The sequence below is a fragment of the Podarcis tiliguerta genome, assembly GCF_965153285.1.
Source record: "Podarcis tiliguerta genome assembly, chromosome: Z".
NCBI lineage: Eukaryota > Metazoa > Chordata > Lepidosauria > Squamata > Lacertidae > Podarcis > Podarcis tiliguerta.
In genome coordinates, this window is record NC_139553.1 from 33,449,792 (window position 1) to 33,466,822 (window position 17,031).

Below are 17,031 nucleotides of genomic sequence, written 5' to 3' on the forward strand. Positions count from 1 at the left end.
TAAAAGCATCATAGAATCACAGAATTGTAGAGTTGAAAGGGGACCCCCGGGGCTACTTAGTCCAACCCCCTGCAACGCAGGAATCTCAACTAAAGCACCCATGATCTTGCTCAGTATAAGACAGCTAGGAATGAAGTTGCTTTAAAAAAAGAAGAAGAAGCTGAGACCTTCAGGAAATGGAATTGTGCCTCCCAATAAATACAGCCTTATGGAGTTTTCTGTGCAATGGCGAAATTGTGCCTGGCACTCAACAGCCCAGCATTTACATAGTAATGTAGCAAGGACTCCATGAGGAGCGAGCAGTGGGCAACTGGAGTCACCCACCGCCATGCGCTTGTTGCTAACCAAGTCACCGTGAACAAGAAACCCCATGGAATCTAGGTCAGAGATTTCTGTAGCTGCACCTTGTCGCTCACAGTGACTACAAATTTTGCTCTGAGCCTTGACAAGGAGACATGCTGTCTCACCACCTTCCCGCTGCTTCTAGCTCTATGACAACTGCATTACTTTCCCCTTGTATGCTGCAGGGCTTTCTGATGCCCATGTGACCGTAGCAAGGATTATATACCTGCATCACCAACCATGCTCTCATATCTAAGTCCCTTGTTTTCAGCATCTGATCAGGGAGAGGCACACAGCCATACAAAATAAGCCTTACTCCAAATCAGGATGTTGGTGCATCTAGTTTAATTGGCTGTCCAGGGCTTAAGACAGGAGGTATTTCCTAGTCCTGTGTGGAAATCCCAGAAAATGGACCTGAGACCTCCTGCATGAAAACATATATTGTAGCTAGGATGGAAGGATCCTTCAGGTTTTGTTTCTCTCCATTTCTCGTTTTCCTGAGCTCCTGAGTTCAGCTCTCCACATTTCAACATCAGCTTGAGATGCATTTTTTCTTCTTAAAAAAGGCCTTGTGAGAATGCACCAGGATTCCAGTGCAAATTAATGTAGACATTTTTGTACATGATTTTGCCTGATGAGCACATTTTGGCAAAGCAATTTTTCCTTATATAATGCATTTTTAAATGCTGTTTTCATTCATGTGTGCATTTTAACAGGGCTGGCCCAGGGCATTTTGCCATAGAGGCAAAACAGCAAATGTGGTGTCCCACTTTGCTGCCTCCTCCTCTGTCGTGCACCCAACCACATGCCTGCTGGCAGCAGCACATGGGCACACAGCAGAGGAGGCAGTGGGCATGCATGCTGTGGCAGGTGGGTGGTGGGTGTGTAGCAGAAGTGGCAGCAGCCAACAGATGCAGGAGGTGGCAAGCGGCGCACTCCTTGGAGGCAGGATCTGCTGGCCCTCACACCTGTCATAAGCCTGCTGCCCTGAGGCCACTGCCTCACCTTGTCTCATCAATGGCCTGGCCCTGCATTTTAGTGTACATTTTCCCCAAGTACATGCCTTTTTATAAGCAGCACTTGGATGGGGAATTGCACTGCAAAATTCAGAGAGGTGCGGATTTTCAAGGACATCTGTGCTTTGGTTCCCATAGTACAAACTAGGTGGGTTCACCTTTAAATGTGAACTGAGTTGGATTTCTCCTCTATCCTTCATTGTCCTACTGAGGTAATTCTATAACATTCCTCTGAACAGAAACCTGCCTTCTATCACTGGTCCATCCAACTTGGAACTATCTACACTGATTGGCAGCAGGGATCTCTCAGGTCCTGAAACTAGCACTCTTTGTATGGCCTCATCTTCACGATGCATTTAAAGCATCATCATGCCACTTTAAAAATCATGGTTGCCCCACCAATGCATCCTGGGAGCTGTAGTTTGTTAAGGGTACTGAGAATTGATAGACTCCTAATCCCCTCACAGAGTTCCAGTTCCCACAGTATCTGCTCTGGGAATTGTGGCTCTGCGAGAGGAGTAGAGGTCTCCTAACAGCTGTCAGCAGCCTTAACATACACTACCCAGGATTCTTTGGGGGAAGCCATGGCTGCTTAAAGTGGTATGATGAGGTTTTAAATGTATATTACAGATTGGGGCCTATACAAAACAAGTCTTCTGCTGCTGAGCCACCATCCCTCCCCTAACCACCATCCCTCCTCTTGAAGCTGTGGCACCAGAAGTCAGCTGATCTATATTAAAGTCCCTTCCAGCTCCATAATTCTATAATACTCTCTCTCTCGCCATTTAGCACTTGAAGTACTGCTGGCTCCTAAGTGTTGCTTCTCATGTTGCTTTTTGCTCTGGGTATTGCTGCTCCCCAAGCAAGTTGTAAGATGTATTTCATTTATGAAAGAATCTCTCTCTCTTTCTCTCTCTTCCTCAAATTGTTAAGCAAGAATTTATGAGTGTGAGTGGCAAGTTCTTTTTCTCCTCCAAAGAATTCATCTTGCAGAAGTTCCACCTTTCTGCTTCTTTGTTCTCTGAAACAAGACATCAAAAGGCTTTCCTGGCCCGCCCTCCTCTCCCCAAATCTACCTTTGCTACTACCATCTCTCTTCTTTCATAATAGAATACCTGTATCTTTGAAGGTTCCCCCTCCGCCCAGGCATGGGGTGCACACAGCGACCACTGATAGAAGTCCAAAATGATTGTTTCCAGAATGGCAGGTAGGTGTCTTAAGCAGTCATTTCTGTGCTTGGGACAGACTAGTATGAATTCCATTGCCCCATCTTGGAACCAGCATTTGGGTGAGTTGAGAACCAGGAATCTCAGGCCAGGGGCCAAATGTGGTCCTGCCTGTCTGGCCCTCAGAACTGTCCCTGGGCCACATGCATTAATGGCCCTGCTTTCTACCCTGAATGTGTTTTGCTTGGCTGGAAGGTGTCCTCAGACTCCGATAAGGCCTCTCACTTGCCTGGATGAAGGCGATAGAGGGGAGTGGTGCATTGAGTATGCCTAGAAACCAGCCTACTGTACAAAGGTAAAATTTGCCACAGGCCCTACCCTACACTGTCATGGGGCCCTTGGAGAGTCTCCCTGAAGGGAGTGCAGCTCTCAGACTGAAAAAGGTTCCCCACCACTGGTGTTGTTGTTGTTTAGTTGTTTATTCGTGTCCGACTCTTTATGACCCCATGGACCAGAGCACACCAGGCACTCCTGTCTTCCACTGCCTCCTGCAGTTTGGTCAAACTCATGCTGGTAGCTTCGAGAACGTTGTCCAACCATCTCGTCCTCTGTCGTCCCCTTCTCCTCCATCTTTCCCAACACCAGGGTCTTTTCCAGGGAGTCTTCTCTTCTCATGAGGTGGCCAAAGTATTGGAGCCTCAGCTTCAGGATCTGTCCTTCCAGTGAGCGCTCAGGGCTGATTTCCTTAAGAATGGAGAGGTTTGATCTTCTTGCAGTCCATGGGACTCTGGTGTAGAGACTATTAAAGCTGATGCAATTCCTTGTTGTCATGACTTATCTGCTCTTACTAAGTAGATGCCATTGTGCAGAGTAAATGGATTGCTGCTGCCCAGTGTTGATTGTCTCTGATATTTGCGCACCCTTGCTATAGTCCTCAGTGGCTTAATGTGATCTGTTGTGTTTGGCTGCAGGTATAGGACCAGTCCAAAGCTATATTTGTGCCATAATGCATGGCTTTGTAGAGGATCAGAACCAGACAAACACCATTTTAGGCCAGCAGCAGCCACCACCCTGAGGCGAGTGTGTTGCGTATTATTTGCTCTGCTTTTTGCAATCGCTACCCCTCCCTTTGGAACGTACTGTTGAGGAACAGCAAGGAGAACACCCCCTCCTATAACAAGGGTGAAGGTAAGGAAGTAATACACCACAGAAATGAAGAACAAGTAGAAAAAGTTGAATAGTGTGCAAATACCTTGATCGTAAGGCAACATATACACCAACGCTTTGTAACCAATCAGCACGTACCATGGTAAACCCTCTGGGTGGCTTGATGTATAAAAATATTTCCTGGTCACCCAGGAGGTGTGCAGGCTTCGGATTCCATCCCCCTATGCCTTCTTACTGCACCCTAGATGTGTTCACTTGTTCAGGTCACCCCAGCCTTGAACTCTTAATTTGTAACAGCTTATTCTGAGCAAGTGGCCTGACTTTCCTTTTACCATCTTTAAAAACATGTCCATTGCTCCCCATTGGAGACATGGCCAGATATGATGATGTTAAGAACTGTTATTATATATTATGTGATCTTTATCTATGCAGCTCTGCAATCTGGGTCAAACACAGGATGAGGAGCTGCCAAGACTTGAACCGGGAGCCTTTGGGTTTTGTGCAGCACATTGCAGCCTCTGTGCAGACAGTGGGCCACCTCAGGCCCAGAGACTGAACGTGCCCCAATCCAGGCCTGCCTATCTGTTCCTTGGGACTCTTCCTAGACCAAGCCCCCCTCAGCCACTTCCTCAAGTGCTTTTGCATAGAAGGAATGTGTCCTTGAGCTGTGATAATGTCTCATGCATCGTACATGGATGCTATGTGTGCAAAGTGTGCTTATACGTATATGAAGAAGCCTTCTGCACCAAGTTAAAAAGCTTTGTCATTTTTATCCTGGAAACAATCAGTGAAATCAGGATAACCTTGCCCTCCCTCCTGCTTTCAAAAGCAGCTGCCTGACTTTGGCTCACGTGATTCTTTGGCATTTTCACCTTCACTGCAGTTTCCTAAGCTATGGTTTTGATCTCTGGCTGGGTTGAAGGGAAAATAAAATAATAAAAATAAAAATTAAATACAGCCCAGCTCTCCTGCTGTTGTTCAGATAACATTCATTCAGCTAACTACTATGGCCCCCCTTCTGCCCTCTTTTTTTATTGTGCATTCATGATTATTTGTGTTCCTAATGGTATGTGGGCATTTACATGTCTTTCCTGTTTCCAATACTGTTAGTGCCTGCAAAAGTTTAGGGGTGGATACACTGCTGTGTTTCTAGCTAGTGCATGTCCCATAACATCCTGCTGAAATCCTGTAATTTTTCATGCCACAAATGTCCTAGTTTATTTTTCGTTGCACTATAGTGCATGGGTGCCCCTCCAGAAAATAATAATGCAATAACTTGCTTCACAGAACAACTAATAAAGCAGAATGATGGGTCCAGTATAAACCCACCACTATTTTGATTTGTTGCAGAATACACTTGCAGAAAAGCACCAGTCTGGGATGGCTACAATTGGCCACTGGGGTTAAGGTTCCCCACTCTGATCTACTCTGATTGGTAGCTGACTGATCCCCTGCTTCAGAGATCATCAATGGCTTTGCTTGCAACACACTAAGGGATGCCATTGGAATTACTACAAATAGTAAATAGTGCTCCTGGTTTTCTTAGTTTCATTTCCATTGGGGTGAGGAACTTGGGACACAAGGGTGGGGTTTTTGAGAGAGTCGGGCTCAATAATGTTTAACATTGTGTAGCATTTCTAAGTGGTCAAGGTCCTTTGAATGTGGTATCTAGTTGTAAGCCTTACAATACTGTAGGAAAAGTCAGTAGTATTTTTATTCTTCATGCTGAAGATGAAGAGAGCTCCTGCCAACCTAGAAGTTTGAAAGCACACCAGTGCAAGTAGATAAATAGGTACCACTGTGGCAGGAAGGTAAATGGCATTTCCGTGCGCTTGGGTTCCCATCACGGTGTTCCGTTTCACCAGAAGCGGTTTAGTCACATGACTTGGAAAGGTGTCTGTGGACAAATGCCGGCTCCCTCGGCCTGAAAGCGAGATGAGCAACGCAACCCCATAGTCGCCTTTGACTGGATTTAACCGTTCAGGGGTCCTTTACCTTTACCTTTACTTAGTATATTCATGGCAAAGGAAAGATTTGAACCAGATACTTTCTGATTCACAGCTCTGCCTCTTAGCTACAGTGTTTCACTGGCAATCTTAATTGCTGCAGTGTTAAGAATATGTGCTTGGAATCAAGCCACACTGAAGTTAAAGCTGCCTGTCTTTCTTCATTGGATTTTTAAACATTGCCTGGTACCTGCACCTGGGACATTCCTGGGGTTTTTCCATATCTGTTGCTTTTGAATGGCCATCTGCAAGTATTTTCCACCCTCACCTCTGTCTCCATTTCCTGGAATGCTCCTGCTGAGCAAAGGGAGTGTTAGGTCTCTGTTTATGCCTTCCTGTGGTGATAAAATGCATCAAAACCTTGTGATTGGAAGTCCACACCTCACCATCCTGACTGTCTGAACTGGCACAGCATGTCGACAGTTACAAAGGCATATGTGCAAAAATCATTTTGTAAATTATGTGCTGGTAATTTGATGCTGACAAGCCATCCCTGGGCCAATTGACCTACAGAAAGGAAATTATATATGGACTATGAGAATAACGGCCAGTTCATACATCAATGCTTAATTAATACATTAACACCTTAGGGCAGTGACCGATAACCTTTGTTTAGACCAAGGGCCACATTGACTTCTGAGCTACCTTCTGAGGGCCACATGCCAGTGGTTAGCAGAGCCAGAGGTAAAAGTGGGTGGAGCAACGAATACAAATATTCCCATTGTACAGTAGGCTAACTTGCACATTCCTCTGTATCCCCAGCCAGACAATCAAGAAGGATTTTCAGTAGTTCAAGGAGACATTCTAGCCAAAACATTCAAGGAAGGTGCAACAAAAGCCAAAGAAGGATGTTGCCTTTGGATGGGGGACAGCATGCGTTTGCAGTGGCGTTGCGTGGGTTGTCAGCAAGTAATTTGCGCCCCCTAACCCGGGGCAAGGCAAGTAATTTGCGCCCCCCGCTGCACTGTCCCTCCCCCAGATAGTCCCTCGCTCTCCCTCCGCACTGCACCGCATGCCTGGCACCCTCCCCTCCACAGTAGCGGCGACCCGGTGGCTCGGATCGGATTTGCACAGCCAGCACTGCAGTGAGAGAGAGTGAGTGAGCCAGGTAGGTGCAGAGAGCTGCGAGTGCGAGCGCGCCCCCCCAGATGTTGCGCCCGGTGCGGCACCCCCCTGCACCCCCACAATACGCCACTGTGCGTTTGTACTGTGCCCAGTGCTCCCCCCCTAGAAAAATCGGTGCTGGTACTCCCCATGGAGTTGTTACAGTAAGTGTTACATTTTCTAACAACAATGAAAAACAGCTGCCAGTACTGTGTACCCTTGAGTACCCACTGGGGAAAAAATAAGCACAGTCTGTGCCTATGCCTGTACTCCATGCTATCTGCTACCCAACACTGTCCCTATGTTTGGGAAGAGGTCTGCAGTGGAGCAGCCTGCTGGATGAGAGTAAACCATGTCTTTGAGCTGGAACCTTGAGGGTGGCATCTCACGGTGACAGCCTTCATGCTTGGAAGGTTGCTGAGCTTCAGGAAGCCTTCTCAAATGCATGGGTGGTATCAAGAAGGGCCAGGTTGTGGGGTGCAAAACAAGTGAGCTCAATTCAGTTTTCTTGGCTCAGTTGATGTTAATTGTTTGTTCTGAATGCCCAAATTAAGTTTAGATTACACACACACACACACACACACACACACATATAGAGAGAGAGTTTGCCATTACTGATATTGGTTTTGGAATCAGCTCTCTGAATATAAAATTCATTTCAACACCCAAGTTGCTAGGATTTGTTTTGATCGCTGTTGCCAGAGCAGCAACATGTTTGTGTGGCCATTTATGGATTTCAGGTGTGAATCTAAACATAATAGAACAATAGTGCATCATGGAGTTAGCAACAGTAGCATAGATATTTTAACATTTAGTTGTGAAAGCGAGGTGGATATGGCCAAAACAGCACCAGATATCTTTGTTTCTATTTTGGTCTAGAAAGTTACACTGAAAATTTGTAGTGCAGATTTTTTTATTATTATTATTTTAAAAAAACCCTAGACCTGAATAATTATCTTCACTTAGGGAATCAAACTCTCATTTCATATTTGCGGAGTTTAATACTGGGAGAATTGCTTCTTCTTCTGTTTTTACAAAACCGATGCCAAGGTGAAGGAATTGCTCTTTAATTATCAGCCCGGAGTGAATTTTTTACAACCGAGATGAAGGGATTCTGGAAATAATTGCTAGCTACAGCCTTATAAATCAGGACATATCCATCTCAGCATTACTGGGGATTTCCGAAATTAGAGGTGGAAAAAAGGGCTATTTGCTCATCTGCCTGCCAGTACGGAGGATTATTTCATACAGTGTGGGATTTATTATTTTTTTCGCTTTTAGTACCTTCACAGTGACTGATGAAGCTTCAACTGCTTTCGCTTAAAGGACTTTTTCACCGGCTAATAGGCCTGTTAGCAGATTAGAAGGTTACAGTCACGCATGTTCATTGATGTTCTCCAGGATGGAGAGGGAAAAGGTGTTGTTACGCACAGCTGTAAAACCTTCGGCGTACGATTTGAGGCCGGCTTCCCTATGGTTTTGTGTCTGTGCTTTTTAAAACCAGAGATGGAAGGAAGTACAGGTGATACTTAGTGCATTTGCAGAATGTTCATGTGTTCTCAGAGTCCTTCTTACATAAATGATCTCAGTAATCTTTATGAAAGGGATGGGAAAACTTTTTTCCAGTGAAAGGTTGTTGACCCACCAAAGATTGGGCTGAATTTGATTATATGAGGAGCTGGAGCCAAAATAGAGGAACTGTCACGATTGTATAGATCTCCCTCACTCTTTCTCTGCCACCCCATCTCTCCAGGCTCCATGGAATTGCTTTTTAGCACAATAGGCCCAATATAAGTGACTGATCTATTTATTACTTATACCCCGCCCATCTGGCTGGGGCTCCCCAGCCAGTCTGGGCAGCTTCCAACAGGATACACACACACACACACACACACACACACACAAGATCAAGCATTAAAACTTCCCTAAATAGGGCTGCCTTCAGATGTCTTCTAAAAGTCAGGTACTTGTTTATTTCCTTGACATCTGGTGGGAGGGCGTTCCACAGGGCGGGCGCCACTACTGAGAAGGCCCTCTGCCTAGTTCCTTGTAACCTCACTTCTCGCAGCGAGGGAACCGCCAGAAAGCCCTCAGAGCTGGACCTCAGTGTCTAGGCTGAATGATGTGGGGTGGAGACACTCCTTCAGGTATACTGGGCTGACTTTAGTGTGGTAAGAGAAAGTGAGAGTAGAAACTGACCAATTTGTTCCCTCTCTCTCTCTCTAACCAGGGGAAAAAAAGTTTAAAATAAATTGAGGGTTTTCAACTAAAATACTGGCCTTTCCAATTGTTTTGAAACGACCTAGAAAGGAGGGGGGAGAAATTCAAAAAGCCTTGAAAAATAAGGAAGAAATTGCAGGGAGGGAGGAACTCTGTGATGGAAGAATGGGGCAATAAAGTGAGCATTGGGAGCCATGTGTTTCCCCTCTCTGCTCTATTAGCAGTTTGACCAGTAGCAATTCACCCACAATAGTACAGTATTCATCTCCAGGCAGGTTTCAGAGACTGGTATCAATGGGTGCCTGTTAAGGTTCACAGCATACAAATACTGATTATGAACAAATATACCATGAGTCAATACTGTACAGCAGTTCTAAGCTCATAAAGGTAAAGGTACCCCTGACCATTAGGTCCACTCACGGATGACTCTGGGGTTGCGGCACTCATCTCGCTTTATTGGCCGAGGGAGCCGGCGTACAGCTTCCGGGTCATGTGGCCAGCATGACTAAGCCGCTTCTGGCAAACCAGAGCAGCGCATGGAAAGGCTGTTTACCTTCCCGCCGGAGCGGTACCTATTTATCTACTTGTACTTTGACATGCTTTCGAACTGCTAGGTTGGCAGGAGCAGGGACCAAGCAACGGGAGCTCACCCTGTTGCGGGGATTCGAACCGCCGACCTTCTGATCGGCAAGTCCTAGGCTCTGTGGTTTAACCCACAGCGCCACCCGCATTCCTATTATGAGCATCTCAGCTCATAATACTCTTCAAAAATGCAGCATGAGAACAACAGGCAGGCTAACCAAGCAAACTACAAACAAAACCCAATTTACACCATCCATTAAAAACTCCAGAAAAAAATGGGTGGACCTTAAAAGAGACTGGCACCACAGGTCCACACTCAATGACATCCTCATACCCCATTCTACAAATCCATGTGGCTACATTTGGGGATGCATTGATCAATCTGTTTCCGGTCAGTGTCAGTTTCACATGTGATCATTTATCACAAGCCTGCTCTCTCCCATTTCCACATCAATCTGCTTAAAAATCAAAAACCAGTATGGAAATTCATATAGTATTTAAATATGTCTTTTCTCACAGAATATGAATTTCCAAACATAGTGTGTTGCATCAGTGAAAAAGGCAAATTCCATGCCTGGCATCATTGGGAAAGGAATCAAAAGTAAAACTGGCAGTATCATAATGACTGCATTAGAAATACGGTGTATAGTTCTGGTCACTTATCAGGTCTTTTTAGTTTAGAGAGGAGGTGAGTAAGTGGCAACATAACAGAAGTTTATAAAAATCTGCACGGCATGGAGGAAATGGATAGAGAAAACGTTTTCTCAGTCTCTGATAACCCTAGAACTCATAAACATCATAGAATGATAGAATCTTAGAGTTGGAAGGGGCCTGAAGTGTCATTTAGTCCAGCCCCCTGCAATCCAGGAATCTCAGCTAAAGCATCCATGACAGATGGCCATCCAACCTCCGCTTAAAAACCTCCAAGGAAGGAGAGTCTACCACGTTTCATGGGAATCTGTTCCACTGCTGGACAGCTCTTACTGTCAGAAAGTTTTTCCGAATGTTTAGTCAGGATCTCTTTTCTTGAAACTTGAAGCCATTGGTTCAAGTCCTACCACCCAGAGCAGGAGAAAACAAGCATGCTCCCTCCTCCATGTGACAGCCTGTAAGATATTTGAATATGGTTTTCATATCTCCTCTCAGTCTCCTTTTTTCCAGGCTAAACATACCCAGTTCCTTCAAGCGCTCCTCATAAGGCTTAGTTTCCAGACCCTTGATCATCTTGGTTGCCCTCCTCTACACACGTTCCAGCTTGTCAATGTCCTTCTTAAATTGTGGTGCCCAGAATTGGACACAGTATTCCGAGTGGGTTCTGACTAAGGCACCTACTCCTACATGTGGCAGCAATGCCCACCAAACTGGATGGCTTCAAAAGAGGATTAGGCAACTTCATGGAGGAATCATGGCTATTAGCCATGATTACTACGCTCTGCCTCCACAATTGAAGGCAGTAGAGCTTCTGAATACCAGTTGCTGGAACCTGCAGGAGAAGAGAGTGGTCTTTTGTTCACGTCCTACTGGTTGGCCACTTTGAGAATAGGATGCTGGACTACATGGGCAATATGTCTTGTTATCACTTAAATCATGGATTTCTAAATGTGTTTAACCCTAAAATGCACATTTTGGGGAAACATTTGGAGAAGCGCAAAATCTGAAGGGTAGCATTCTGTTCTGGATGCAAAGTCCAGAAGCTGGAGATTGGATCGGTTCATATTCCTCAAGCATCTCTAGCCCCCAACCCATGATTGTTATGATCTGTCTCACAGGTCTTGCATCTTGGGGATGCTGGAGACCTGATGCCTCTATATGCAACTTGCCTGGTGTTATTTGCAAAAGTAGAAGCCAAAGCCATAAACGGATAAAGAATTGGCAACTGTAGGAATAGCAGCATGGCTGCCAAACTCTTTCTCCCTCCCTCTCTGCCCCCTCTCAGTGTGTGTGTGTGTGTGTGTGTGTGTGTGTCTCCTTCCAGTAGCACCTTAGAGACCAACTAAGTTTGTTATTGGTATGAGCTTTTGTGTGCATGCATGCATGCACGCACAATTCATACAGCATTGCTGTTAATTTAGGAATTACTGTTATATGGGAGTCAGGAGGGATAATTTATATAATTGCCTTTTCAAGTTGCTTTAAGTAGATGTGTTCTCTTCTCCCTATTCAGATCAGCTTCTTTCCATTCTATATGTGTGTGTGTGTTCTCACAGAAAGAAAGAAGAATTAAACTGGCTTAACGAGGTTCCGAGTCAGCAGAGTTGTAAAAGGGAAGATGAATGAGGCTCTTTAACCCTTTAGCCCTGTTCATTGTTTAAACGTGTCTGTGCTTTAAAAAGAAGCAGCAGCAGCAGCAGCTATGCAGCTTTAGAAAAGTATGCCTTTATTTTGTGGCACTCTAATGTCCTCCCCTCAAGGTCATATGATTCCCCCCCCCCCATGGGATAGTGACAATTCCCTTGCTGGAGAAAGATGGTAGGTCCCCTCTTAAAGGTAAAGGTAAAGGTACCCCTGCCCGTATGGGCTAGTCATGACCGACTCTAGGGTTGTGCACTCATCTCACTCTATAGGCCGGGAGCCAGCGCTGTCCGCAGACACTTCCGGGTCACATGGCCAGCGTGACAAAGCTGCACTGGTGAGCCAGCACCAGTGCCGCACACGGAAACACCGTTTACCTTCCCGCTAGTAAGCGGTACCTATTTATCTACTTGCACTTAGGGGTGCTTTCGAACTGCTAGGTGGGCAGGAGCCGGGACTGAACAACGGGAGCTCACCCCGCCGCAGGGATTCGAACCGCCGACCTTACGATCAGCAAGTCCTAGGCACTGAGGTTTTGCCCACAGCGCCACCCGCGTCCCTTCTTGCCTGTCTGCAAATTTTAAAGGTATTATTGAAGAAGCATCATTGCCCTTGATGTCTGCAATCATCCCACTATTGTCTTGGGTAAAGGAGGTTTTGAGGTTTCTGTCATGTTTCAAAAGCCTACAATCCCTGTTTTGCCCCATTTGCAGTCTCTGGTTAAAGAAATGTGCATGTCAAAGACATCTTTGTCTTACCATTTTCATAGGAAAACAAGAAGAGCCTTGCTTGATCAGAACAAAGGTCTGCCTGCTCCAGTATTTCCCACTGTGGCAAATCAGATACCCACAGTCATGATAGGAAGACATTAGCCCATTCCAAGCCCCTTCCCAGCAACTTCTACTGCCTCTGAATTTGTGGGTTGCATATCAGAACTTATAACTTAGAACACATCAGAACTTATTTATGAGATCCCTAAAAGCAAGGTAATGAAAGCACAGCCCTCTCCAATGTATGTCCTGAACATCTGGTACTCTGAAGTATACTTTCTCTGAATACAGAGGTTCCATTTAGCTACCATAGTTAAATACCCAGTGACAGATCTAACCACTGTGAATTTGTCTAGCTGCGTATAGAAGCTATCTAAGCTAGGGGTCACTGACATGGCAGTGAATGCCATATGTTAATTATGCATTGTGCAAAAGATCTTACCATTGCCTGGCAGGAGTAATGGATCCTAACCGGACTGGTGCCTAAAAAGCACTGCAGATTTATTCAGATCAAGATGTATCCATCTATAATGCATACAACCTCAGGGGGTGGGGGTGGGGGGGGGTTAAGCCAATGCTAGGTTGATTTTTTATTCCCCCCCCCAATAGCTCCATGTGTTAAAAAGGAAATTTATTCCACAGTGGTGCCGTTTGAATGCAGAGTGCCTTTATAAATACTGTATTTCCCCCCTTTCCTTTTATTTTTATAATTGCACACAGTAAGAACACAAGAAGAGCTCTGTTGGACCAGACCAGCTAATCTACTGTCTTCTTTCCAACAGCGAACAACCGGATGCTTCTGTGAACCTCAAAGTAGGGAAGACTACCGTAGCAGACTTTTTTCCATGGAAAAAAGAGGCATATATTTAATTCTTAGTAACTCCTCTTAAAGCTCACGTTCCATTTCCCTAATAGACCTTTCTTTTTGCAAAGTCTGCCAAGAACAAAAAGAAAATGTAAGTCATCCAAGAACTTTTATCTGTCCTGACTCTGCAAGAGGCAAAAAGAACTCAGTGATCTCAGCAGAAAATGCAAAAAAGGTAAATGTGCACCTGAGCTGCATGCCTTGCCACACTGCTATTCCAAGCCTCTAACTTCCAAATGCAATTGCATCCCAGAAATTGCATGTTTGCAGCTGCAAGATGCTTTGCAAGAAACTCAAGACTGTCTTTCTGCAGATACATCTTCTATTTTCTTTTGATCTTCTTGCAGCATCAAATGCCTCTTTCTGCTTAGGTACTCTCATCCCAGGTTAGTGAGGGGGCTATTTCCCTATGACCACTGTGGAAACTTTCAGGAGCGGCAATTGGAGTGGAAGTGGTTACATAAAAGGAAACAAAAAGACAACTGTTTTTACATCAGAGTCTTCATCTGCCACCACAGCCTAAAGAAACTCTTATGCTGATTTGAGCATAATTACCCCCTATTACTAGCCACCTTGTAAACTATAGCTGTAATGTCCCAGCGGCCTGGCACAAAAGAAGGATCACCGGAAGACTGAGTGTAAGAATGGCCAAAAATGCATCCTGGAAGTCACCTGGAAGCAGACACTTCCATAAGACCAGGGAACAGGAGATGCAGGGAAGACTGAAAGTACAGTGCAGAGTTAAACTGTGGAATCTGCTTTTTCAATATGCAGTTATCACCACCCACTTGGATGGCTTTAGATGGGAATTAGACAAAATCATGAAGGATTTTTCCACCTCCAGTATCAGTTTCTGGGAATCACAAATGGAAGTGCTATTACACTCAGATCCTACTTACAGGTCTCCCATAGGCATTTTATTGGCCACTGTGAGACCAGGATGCTGGACTAGATACAACAGGGATATTGTAGTGTTCTTCTGACTTAAGCACTGCTACCACTTCCATAGTCTGAGAAAGTTGCTTGGCCTTTGACTCTTAAGACTGAGCCCTCAGGTGAACAGATCCTCCTCTCACCACAGACACAGCTAGCACCAATAGAGCCAATGCCAAAGAATCATGAGGAATCAAACATGGCTGCTTTAGGCCTAGGCACTGTGTTCTAAACCACTGAGCCTCTTGGGCCTGCTGATCAGAAGGTCGGCGGTTCGAATCCCTGCAACAGGGTGAGCTCCCGTTGTTCTGTTCTAGCTCCTGCCAACCTAGAAGTTTGAAAGCATGCCAGTGCAAGTAGATAAATAGGTACCGCTGCAGCGGGAAGGTAAACAGCGTTTCCATGCACTCTGGCTTTCGTCATGATGTTCCTTTGCACCAGAAGTGGTTTAGTCATGCTGGCTACATGACCCAGGAAGGTGTCTGAGGATAAACGCCGGCTCCCTTGGCATGGAAGTGAGATGAGCGTCACAACCCCATCATTGCCTTTGACTGGACTTAACCATCCATGGGTCCTTTACATTTTACCTTTTTAGTTTCCCTGGGTGGGACCTAGATATCCTGAGCTAACAATAGTCTATTTAAGCATTCAGCTGACTACATATCTTTGCTGGCACAGCATAATTCTCTGATTTACCTTTGTGCCCACGTACACTCAGCTAGAAACTTAGTTAGCTAGAATATGGTGCTGATAATGCCAAGGTTGCATGTTCCTGTAGGGGAAAGCTGCATATTCCTGCATTGCAGGGGGTTGGACTAGATGATCCTCAGGGTACCTTCTAACTCTATGATTCTACAGATTAAACCTATTTCTTCTCCACATTGAGCTACCCATGGTCCTGTCACCTTGCCTAAATTCTGCCCCACCTTCTCTGTTCTTCTTGTAGTCTCCATTTGGAGTGGGGTAATTGTGAGACAGAATTGAAGACAGAAGTGCCTGGAGTGCTCTGGTCCATGGGGTCACGAAGAGTCAGACATGACTAAACGACTAAACAACAACAACAATTGTGAGACATAAAGGGAACCAAAATTTGTGGGATAACCAGCCTCCTATAACCAACATGCTTAAGTCCAATTAATGCATGACAGGCTCAAGCTGTCCAGCCAGGTTTAACTATGTCACTTCCCTTCACCTCAGGAAGAAGGGTTATCAAGCCTTTGGCCTTCCCATTCCACCATGTGAACTCCTGCAAGTAAGGAAGTCTGAGCTGGTCATGCCAGCTCAGACCACAAGCAAGCCATCTTTATGTTTCTATACAAATAATTTATACACATTCACCACTTTGGAACCTCAGTTTTACTGCCTGGGTGTTCTTACTGCTATATGGAAAAGCACATGAATCTGACCTTTGAAGAATTTGTAAGTAAACCATTTATAACTTGCCAAGGATCCAGGTCTCTTTCACTCTTCACTTTGTGGTTTTGTGGTTTTAAATTTCTGCTGGGGCTCTCTCACCAAAGAGTACGAGTACTTGCCCCAAACCTGGATCTAGGCATCCAGGAAATCCTCCTTTTTATATACCTTTTTTTTTCCTTTCACCAAATTTAAACCAACATAAATATCTCAAGTCATTTTTCTTCCTTCTGTGAACTTGTGAGGTAGGTGAAAGATTTCCCACCACTCAACAATTCCTGAGACTGTGTGTGTGTGTGAGAGAGAGAGAGAGAAAGAAAACAATGACAGGAAATGACAAGAAAACATCAATAAAAACCGAAAAATGCTTGTAGTGCTGAGTTGCCCTTATGCAAAAGTCAAGCACCAGAAGTGAATATTTCTTTTGCACCATCCCTTCCCAAAACAACAAGAAAATGCTTCCTAGGTAATCTTGAGTTCTTTAAAACAAATACCACTCAGCCTTAAGAGTGTGTCATTCACGTGGGTGACTTTTAGACTAAAGCAAAAATGGGGGGTTTTTGTTTAAAAAGAAATCACATTTAAACCTGACCTTTCATGTAGCAGAGCATAATAGACTATGTGCAAGCAAATAGCATCTTTCTCGTTGGAGACGGCAGTGAACTGGAATATTAGTTTTCTAGGAGGGCATTTAATTTTTTACAAATTCATCTGTCAGAAGTTGGTATTTCTAACTAATGGCCCCATTAATGTTGAGTCTCTCTCTCCCACCCAAAAGTGCCTTCCCACACTGGGTGTGTTGCTTGGAGATTTGGAGATTTGCACTCATGAGCCATTTGTATGAGCAAGCGTCTCCTATGCCAGCTCATGGTGGTGTCACGTATTGGGGACAATAAAAGTATTGCTGTGTATGTTAATGATATAATGAATTCTTCCCTGGGGACTGTATATCGGGGCTGCGGAAGAAGGGGGAGTAGAAATTACTTTAACATTTTGCTGAAGGAGAGAGGACTAATTAAGAGTAGATGTGTGTGTGTGTGTGTATACACTTTGGATAGCAATACAGTGGTACCTCGGGTTACATACGCTTCAGGTTACAGACTCTGCTAACCCAGAAATAGTACCTTGGGTTAAGAACTTTGCTTCAGGATGAGA

General features: G+C 44.9%; 1 protein-coding gene across 1 annotated transcript in view; it reads right to left on the bottom strand.

Annotated features, from left to right (window-relative positions):
- LOC310669890 (tigger transposable element-derived protein 1-like) overlaps nt 1-15,904 on the bottom strand; it is a 406,885-nt gene extending 390,981 nt beyond the window's left edge. Inside the window, exon 1 of the mRNA XM_083424362.1 lies at nt 15,699-15,904. The gene's annotated coding sequence lies outside the window, so the exon portion shown is untranslated. The remainder of the gene's footprint in view (nt 1-15,698) is intronic.
- Nucleotides 15,905-17,031: the final 1,127 nt, after the last annotated feature.